We start from the raw sequence: 8,908 nt of genomic DNA, 5'->3' as shown, positions 1-8,908 counted from the left end.
GGGGTCGGCTCCATTGTCTGACCAGTGAAGGGGTGGGGATAGAAGCTGTATGCAGATGTGCTGCTGGCAACGGACATCTGCTCTACCCCCCTGGGCATTGTCACAACAGGCAGGGGAACTTTAGTGTGCAGAGAAAAGGGCCCTTTGTGCTAATGATGTGCAGGCCTTGGCCTGCAGTCCCCTCTGGATTGCAGTGTTTGCATTTCAGATGCTACGTTATTAAAACATTTAATCACCTCAAGAGGTTTGCTTTGAATTGTGGATTGGGGATTATATGTCAATGTTTTCTTAAATCAATGTTTTCTTAAATCAAAAAACAAAAGAAAGAAAGATGCAACAGACGTATATATGCATATATATATATATTTGGTTTGTTTCTCTCAATCTACAGCACCCGCAGCTCTGCTGGGGGGTGGGTGGGTGGTAGGGGTAGTTGAACTTTCCCATTTTGTGTTCATGGCCCACATGTGTTCAAATATGAAAGCTGGCCTCTAAAGAAGAAGAAAAAAAAAGCACCTCGAGCGGCATAGCAGCATATGTGTCAGCTTCTTCTTGGCCCCTTTTGTTTATGGCTGAAAGGGCTAAAAACGAAAAAAAAAAAATGCAGAATCAGTTCTTTAATATTTATGATAGCTCTTGCTTTGTGCGAGATGTCTCGGTGGTGTATGTGCTCGTGTTTGTATTGGAAACCAGGAGCCTCATTTGCCTCAACAGATATTCCCTGGTGACTGGTAGATTCAGTGTACTGTGATTATGAACATGATTTGTGCTTGTAGGGATGAGCGTTGTACATGGCTGATCTGCTGCTCGGGATGCTTGTTGAGCCACGTATCTTCGCTGTGTTACACCACGCTGAATGAGTGCGGGGCGAGCCGGACAGCTGCTCAACCAAAGCGGGAGAGAGGTTCACGGGTTTCACCCGGGATTTCTCTTGAATTGCTGTCATGTGGATGAAATGAACGTCAAAGCTTTAGCATCAAGGAGAGAGAGAGAGGGAGAGAAACAACAGAACTCTCGGTTGTGAGTTTGCTGCCTGTTTTGAAGTCATAGAAGCAATTACAATTGGTTAATCATATTCTAAGAGCCTAATACTCCATTTAACACAGTAATTTGGACGCTGCTGAAATAGCTCTTGTGAGCTCTTCTGAGAATTCCCATAATGGCAGCGGCCTTTAAAAGTTCCCATAGGTTGGTTTGAGAGGATTTTGCTGTCATGTGATGTGATTGTGCTATGCATTGTGGAGCCGAGGTAATGGGTGTGAAATTACACTGTGCAATCTGTAGAAGGCGGAAAAAAAACTGTCTTATATCCTTCAGAAGCAAAGAAGCGAGGATTTGGGAGTTGGAATAAGACTTTTGATTTTTTTGCTTTTCCTTGCATATTTTTTTGAGTATTTCTTGTTGTCTTTTTTTGAGTTTTATCAGAAACTTTGCTGATTGTTCAGTTATTGGAGTATTTATATCAATACCATTATTTCTCAAAAAGAAAAAAAAACACTAAATGATCATTAGCCTCATTATAGATACATCAATCAGACTTTGCTGGTTGATATCAATTTTTATATATATTTTTTTTCATATATATATTTTTTTGTCTACTGAGTCCGATGACAATCATGTCAAAATTCCACATTTTTCCACCCTCGCATATCCAAAGTTTTACACTTTTTTAGATTTCTAAGTTCCCCATGAATTCATGGCAGATGTTCTCCATCAGCGAAGCTTATGGATGGATTGACAAATAATAATTGATGCACCTGCATTTCAAGACGTAAGATTTCGTTGTAAGATTTCTGTATATTACGTCAGATTTTTTTGCCAGAGAGAATATTACCAAGATCAACGGCACGCAAAGGAATTACAAAGTTATCCCCGTTTAGCCATCAAAGTATGTTTCACAAACAGATTTTCAAAAATAAGTGCATCAAAGTACATGCTCTTTCGGGGGTGTACAATATATTGCAAATGTATTGTTATTTCAATAACACTCCACCGCCTCATAGCTTTGACACTTGAAACAAGCAGAAATTGGTTCTATGATGTGGCATGCTTTGCAGACTAAAGGCTCTGTGCCTCAAAGTTGTTACAGGGAAGAGCTAAAGCTCCACAAACCTTTAAGCAGCTGCTAATAGCTTAGCCCGAGAGAACATACTTAAAAAAAAAAAAAAAAAGTTCCGTGTTTGGTGTAATCGGCGTCCTGTCGTAGTACACCTGTTTTTGGCTTGTTGTAACTTGTCCTGTTGTGTCTTTGATGCATCCGAGTATCTGTGTTTGTGGTTGTCAAGGACAGTTTTGAGAGTGGATGTGTGCCGCTGCAGACAGCAGCAGCAGCAGCAGCAGCAGGTGTCTGATTCTCCTCACCGATAAGAGCTGTTTGCCCTTCGCTCTTTGAAGAAAACTGGTCGCTCAGATTCTCAGTCTGTGTGTGTGTGTGTGTGTGTGTGTGTGTGTGTGTGTGTGTGTGTGTGTGTGTGGGCACGCTCGCTTGTTGTGTGCCGTGGCTGATATGATATATACTGTGGCAAGAAATGAATAACTCCTCAGTTGCTTGCTCTTAAGTGCAGCCAAGTAATTTTTCATACTCTGGAGGCTGTTTCTCACCGTGTAGCTTTGTCTTACCACATTACAATCCCATACAAGCTTGTTTGTGTTGTTGCCAATTCTGAATTATGCATTTAACTCACAGCTGAGCTGCTGCAGCAGCAGGAAAACAAACGCGCCGTATTGCTTTGCTGTTTTTTGAAAGGTTTTTAATTGAGGCAATCAAAGACTATTGAGTTTTATCCACTTATTGGTGCCAAAAGTTATATGCGGCACCCTTGATATTTTGTGGTATGGAATACGCAAAATGCCTTAAAGGGAATTGTTGTTCCATGGCAATGAAACAATCTCTTTCCAAAATCCAACCTTCAGTTTTAGAACTAAATTTAAATGTAGTAATTTAAATGTTTCAAAATCCCATGCAAGGATTTTATTATTATTATTATTATTATTATTATTATTATTATTATTATTATTATTATTATTATTTTCAAAATAACATACATCTCAAATGATTCCTATGCAATAGAAATATTACAATTTCTTTTAAATGTTTTTCTGGGGGGTTGATCAGGATGTCTTATAGTGACTAATTAGTAATTTCTGAGTTTTTGTTTTCCTGTTGTGCAAGAGAGAGATTTGTTTCTCTTAGCTCCACTGCAAAATGGGAAAGACAAGCAAACATCATTTGAGGAAGGCAGATGAGTATTGATCAGGAAATGGCTAGACGCATAGTTGCTCAATGCTTAAAAAGTTTCAAATACTAAAAAACAAGTTTAAAACTTAAATATATCTACCAACACACTCAGTAAGAAGTTTACTGCAGCCAGGAGTTACATCCTGGGATAATATTGACACTCTTCTTTTAGAGAAAACAAAAAAAACGTGTCTCTATAGCAACCATGACATGCTATTTACATGCCAAGCAGGCTTTTGAGAGGCATGCAAAGAAAATGTCTTTCTGTTTGACCATTTCTAATGTAGACGCGCTGTCTCACTTGCAAAGCCAGTGTGAGTCTTCTTAGTGACTTTTATTCAGGAGTCTTTGAAATGCCTGAACAATTTGTCAAATCTGATACCCCAAGTCAGAAAATTGACAAATAAATAAAAACTGAGTCTCCTAGCAGGCTAACGATTTGAAACATAAAGCCAAATCAAGAGTGAAATTGTTCCCAAGACACAAAATCAACCTGTAATTACCATCTCAGCCACCAACCCGGTGCCACTTAGAGAACTTCTATTCAACTTTGTGAAATTATGAACAGCATCAAGTGCATTGCTGTGCAGCATGAACAGTCTTATAGACAAAGGCAGTCTGAAGTAATAACAGCTGAGATGCCGAGAATAATGGCAGCAGCAATTCTGTTTAAAAAAAACACAATTATTTCAGAGTTTTTCCTCCCAAAAGTACTTTGAATGCATAATACGATATATTTGAAATATTGTCTCATCTTCTGTATCCTGATTTTGACCCGTAGACACAGAGAGAGAGAGAGAGAGAGAGAGAGAGAGAGAGAGAGAGAGATGTGTACAGGGTAAAGAGAACACAGCGTGTTCACTCTGCATTACCGGAGCATAAATGAGAATTTCCCTAAATTATATTCTCATTATTGTATATAAAAAAAAAAAACCCTCATGGCACCAGAGGAGCAACAGCATAGTGTTCTCTGTATTTATGATCATGGGAGTTTGCTCCCTCTGTCTGATGTGAAGCGTCACACTGTGCGCTGATTGTTCTGTTTTCCTAATGACTATCTCTTTCCCTCCATAGAACTTCTAATTACTCTCGTGTGCCTTCATGGAGCCTTCCAGACATACGTGTTGTGAGCTTGGGCAAGCTAAGGCTAGATAGATGAGTCGCAGACTGGAGATCGAGTGTTTGCTGACAGACAAAGATAAGAGCAGATACAAAAGGTAGTTTTCGAATAATTACGATGACTAGTAGGAATAAAACAGTCATTTGAATAGAACCTGTTGGCAACTTAACGCAGGGTTAAAAAATAAGTGTAAGTGACGCATGTTGTTCCAGTGTAAAAATCGAGACCTGATTAAAAAGTGATTGAGATTTGTCAGGCTGGAAACTGTTGCAAACTCCTTTCTAAAGCATTGTGAACCACAGTTGGAACCACTTGAACATGGAAGAGTGGGAAACCTTCCCATGAGTGTTAGACCGAGCAAAATTACTTCAAGAGCAGATTTATGACTCCTCCAGAAGGTCATAAAAAAGAAAAAACCCAGATCAACATCTAAAGCACCGCAGGACTCTCTTATCTCAGTTAAGGTCAGTGTTCATAATTCGTCTATGAGAAAGCGACTCAGCAAAAACTGCGAAGTCAGACCACTGCTGACCAAACAGAACACAAAGACATATTTCACATTTCCCTAAAGCATCTTGAAGATGTACACGACGTTTGGAGCGATGAAACGAATGTTGTGCATTTTAGAGGATGGGCTCCCAGCCACATTAAGCATAGAAACAGAAAAAACATCAGTAGTGTAATGATCTGGGGCTGCTTTGCTGCTTCAGGAGCAGAACAATAATTCATGAAACCATGAGTTTTGCTCTTTACCTGCAAATCCTGATGGAAAATGTGCGGCCATGAGATCCTGACCTAAAGTTTAAGTTCACTTGGGTTATGCATTAGAACACAACACCAGCAAGTCATCCTCTGAAAGGCTCAAATGAAACTAAACTAAGTTTTTAAGGTGGCCTAGTTAAAGTCCACACATATAATGTAATTGTGATGACGCAACACAATGTTAGTGGGCTACATAAGCCTGGAAACCCTCCAGTTTGTCTCAGTCCAAAAATACCTCAAAATATATAAAAGAAACAACCTGTCAATGCAAACGTGTAACGGCAGGTTTTTTTATTTCATAATATGTGAAGCAGTTATTTCAGAGCTGCAAATAACCCTGGTTATCTTTGGGGAAAAAAAAAAAAGAAATTGCAAAAAGTCTGTAAGGTGGAGTGATACATATTTCCAGTGTATCATCATCATCATCTTCTTTATCTCTTCCAGTTTACCTCCTTTTCTTTACTCCCCAGTAACCAGAGATTTACACACCCGTCTTTTAACTCCTAAATCACACCACCATGAAAAAGTCAAGAAAGGGAATGATAAATGTTCTCCATCTAGTAGCACACGTGTGCCCGTGCTTGTGACTGTCATTTTTGCAGAAACTAGCAGAGACAAAGCACCATCTGCACCCAGCAGGCTGCTCTAGCTGCTCGCTCCACTCTCTGGAGCAGAGGCAAAGCATTGTTATGAAACTGACTCTTGCTGCCACCGCCGCCGCTGCTACTGCTGCTGCTACACGGTTTGTTAATGCTGACAGCTAATAATGTCCTCCTGGATGACTGTGCTTTCCTGTGGCCAAAGTGAGGAGACAGATACAAATGAAGAGAGGCAGGCAGGGAAGGAGCGAGGAAGACTGTAACAGCGGGGTTTGCTATCCTTCTCTCTTTTTCCCCCCCCCTGACCTGCTGATGTTCTCTTAAGACGATATGCTGAACGTGAGCGCGTTTGTGTTGGTTTTTATTTCCTTCCAACACTTGCCACTCTTGCCTCCTTTTACTCGCTCTCTCTGCACACTGGAGGGAGGTGGCATGGAGCGAGGAAAGGCTCCTTTGTGTCTCAGCAGACTCTCTCTGTTCCAGTCCAGCTGACATAGACTTGTGTCAGGAGAATCCATCCTGCTGATGTTGGGGGAAGCTGCAAACTGAAAGAGATGTCTAAAATGCTGAAGTTGGCCCGGGCTGGCGAGAGGAGACGGCTGTTTGTTTGCCATTCTGCTGAGCTCCAAATTTCGCGGGGAAAACTTTTCTGCTTGAACTTGCTGACGGAGATAAAGGGGAGGGGGGAGAAAAGAAACAAAAAAAGAAAGAGAGATGGAGATAGGAGGATTTGGGAGTCACTCATGGGCACACAATGCTTTGGCCATCACAGTTCTGTCACATTGACATTTAGACATGGTGAGGGTGGAGAAGAGTTAAAAGCCTGTTTTTTTTTTGTTTTTTTCCTCTTGTGTTCTCCTACCGCAAAACTGTTTTGCCACTGGTTACAATTTACAGAGACAGCAGTCAGTGAACCTTCCAACAGCATGAATATGCATAATAGGTCTGCTTTTCTTCTCTGCCCTCTGAGCTGTGTTCCTTTTTTTCTGTCCAGAGACCTGTCGTGTTGTGTTTGATTGGCCCTGACATTTGAAAAGGTCCTTGAATTAAAAAAAAAAAAAAAGAGAGAGAGAGAGAGTTGTTTATGACAACTGAAGAACTCTGCTTGCAGCAGAGTAAAAATGGCATTTTGAAAGGAGCACAGCTCTTGCATATTTAAAAGCTAATGGCTCTGTGAGTGTGCTGGCTAATAGGATGTTTCAATCTGGTGTGGTGGAGTATGCACACTTTTAGTATGCATGCGCACTGTCTGAGTGCTACCTCTAATGGCGGAGGAAGATGCATGAACTCATTCTAACTTATTTCGTGGAGTTGAAGGTTTTCTTTTCCTACACTCCACCAGGGGAGTAGATTATCTCAAACAAAACGATTAAACCTTTAAGAAGGAAAAAATATATATAAAAATTTAGAAAATGTATTCCGTTCTTGAAAATCCAGCATCCGGGGGTCTATTATCACTATGGATATGATGTGAATAAAGTGCAACAGATTGTCTCCAAGTGTCAGAAAAAAAACAGCGTTTTGAGCCATGGCACTCCGACTTGAGGCCTTAACACATCACTTGTCGCACTTACTGGCACCAGTGTTAAAGATGTGGAAAAAAGGCTGTAAACAAGTTAATGTCCTGTAGCTGTATCCTCTATTATGGAAAAGGAAAAACTCCAACTTTTAATTTCAGTGCGTTTATGGTGCAGGGAATAAAAACCCCATACTATTTACGGTGTGTTTCTTGAAGGATTTCTGTGTTGATTAAACCATTTGGTTTAGATTGTCTGCTAAACCCTATGATGAACTATTTTCAGTGATCTGGCAGAGAAAACTGGGTTTTTATTTGAAATGTCCTGGTATTTCAAAAACCTCATGTCACGAACCCGTAGGATCTCCGGGTCGTGTGTCATAGATTCTCTACGTACGTCACAGAATCCTCTCAAAGGCAATACGCCAATGTAACAGGAGTTTCTTTTTATTTAATTTTTTTTTATAAATATACAATTTATCTGACTCTGTTTACACTTTAATTAAAAAATGGTATGTTGAAAATAATAATAATTGTTAGAATAATCTTTATCTGGATAGCAATCAGACCCTTCATGTCATTGCTGGTTGATATTCTATCAACAGTAATAAAACATTCTAGATCTCTAACTTCTTTTAATAACTTTTCCACCAGTTGCTGCTCTTCACTTTTCTGTTCCTTCAAGATGCAGCGTACAGATTTAAACGAGTGGATCTCTAACTTTTAAACACCGCGCTTCACATAAATGGTGTTCAAGGACTTCATTTGGTGCCATAAGTGCGATTATGTTGATGTGAGCCCATTGGCTTGGTAATTTTGCTGGCTTATCCTTCCAGACCAGCTGAAAAACAGCTCACGTATCACACGTTTATGCGTCCAACAGCACTTTTGCTTGCATAATTACTGGCGTGAGTCCAAACAACAGGACGACCTGGCAAATGTCCACAGAATCACTCGAAATCTAAACCGTGGTGTTAAAAAAGCAAGTGTCTGCACTCCGTTTTGAATTAAACGAGCAATGAATACGAGTGCGGCTGTAAACCGCGTCGCTCCATCAGCACAACACAAACGGAAGCTTGCATAATGTCACAAATATGAGTTACCTGCTTGGAGCTGAACTGGGAACGCTTTGTTCCTGGTTCCCATTGCTCATCTGTTTTGAAAATGAGCTTATTATCCACTCCTTTCGTTGCAGTAATGGGAGTGTTGACAGAATAACTGTCTGTGCTGTGTGATTGAGTTTTATCACCTAAGCTATCTCCATTATGAATATTACCAGTCTTTGGTGAGCCTGAGGGTAACTCTTTGATTCTCCTGAGAAGCTCTGCAGGAGGTTTCCTCTTTCTTCGTTAGCTTGTTCACACAATGTTGTGCTTGATTTTCACCTGAGATGCGAGATGAAAAAAAAAAGGAAAAAAAAGGGGGGGATTTAATGGGGTTTAATGTTTTAAAGAGTCCAGAGCAAGCCACACACAGTCGGCTCCTCCTCAGTCCTCTGAGATTTATCCCTTCAGGACTCGGTGAGAGGCTTGATATAGGCGTTACTGGTGTTTTCAAGCATATACTGTTTCAAGGCACTGCGCTTTAAAGTTTCAACAGCTTTTTACTCTTTAAGCTGCAGCAACATACGTTTGAGCTTACGGAAGACATTTAGTCAAGTTCGTTTAAAAAAA

At 40.3% G+C, this 8,908-nt stretch overlaps 1 protein-coding gene across 1 annotated transcript in view; it reads left to right on the top strand.

The window, feature by feature from the left end:
• Nucleotides 1–8,908, top strand: part of LOC103476756 (C-terminal-binding protein 2-like) — a 74,268-nt gene that overhangs the window by 1,075 nt on the left and 64,285 nt on the right. The gene's annotated exons all lie outside the window — the stretch shown is intronic.

This window comes from Poecilia reticulata, linkage group LG15 (assembly GCF_000633615.1).
Source record: "Poecilia reticulata strain Guanapo linkage group LG15, Guppy_female_1.0+MT, whole genome shotgun sequence".
Classification (NCBI taxonomy): domain Eukaryota; kingdom Metazoa; phylum Chordata; class Actinopteri; order Cyprinodontiformes; family Poeciliidae; genus Poecilia; species Poecilia reticulata.
This window is presented reverse-complemented; position numbering and strand designations above follow the sequence as displayed.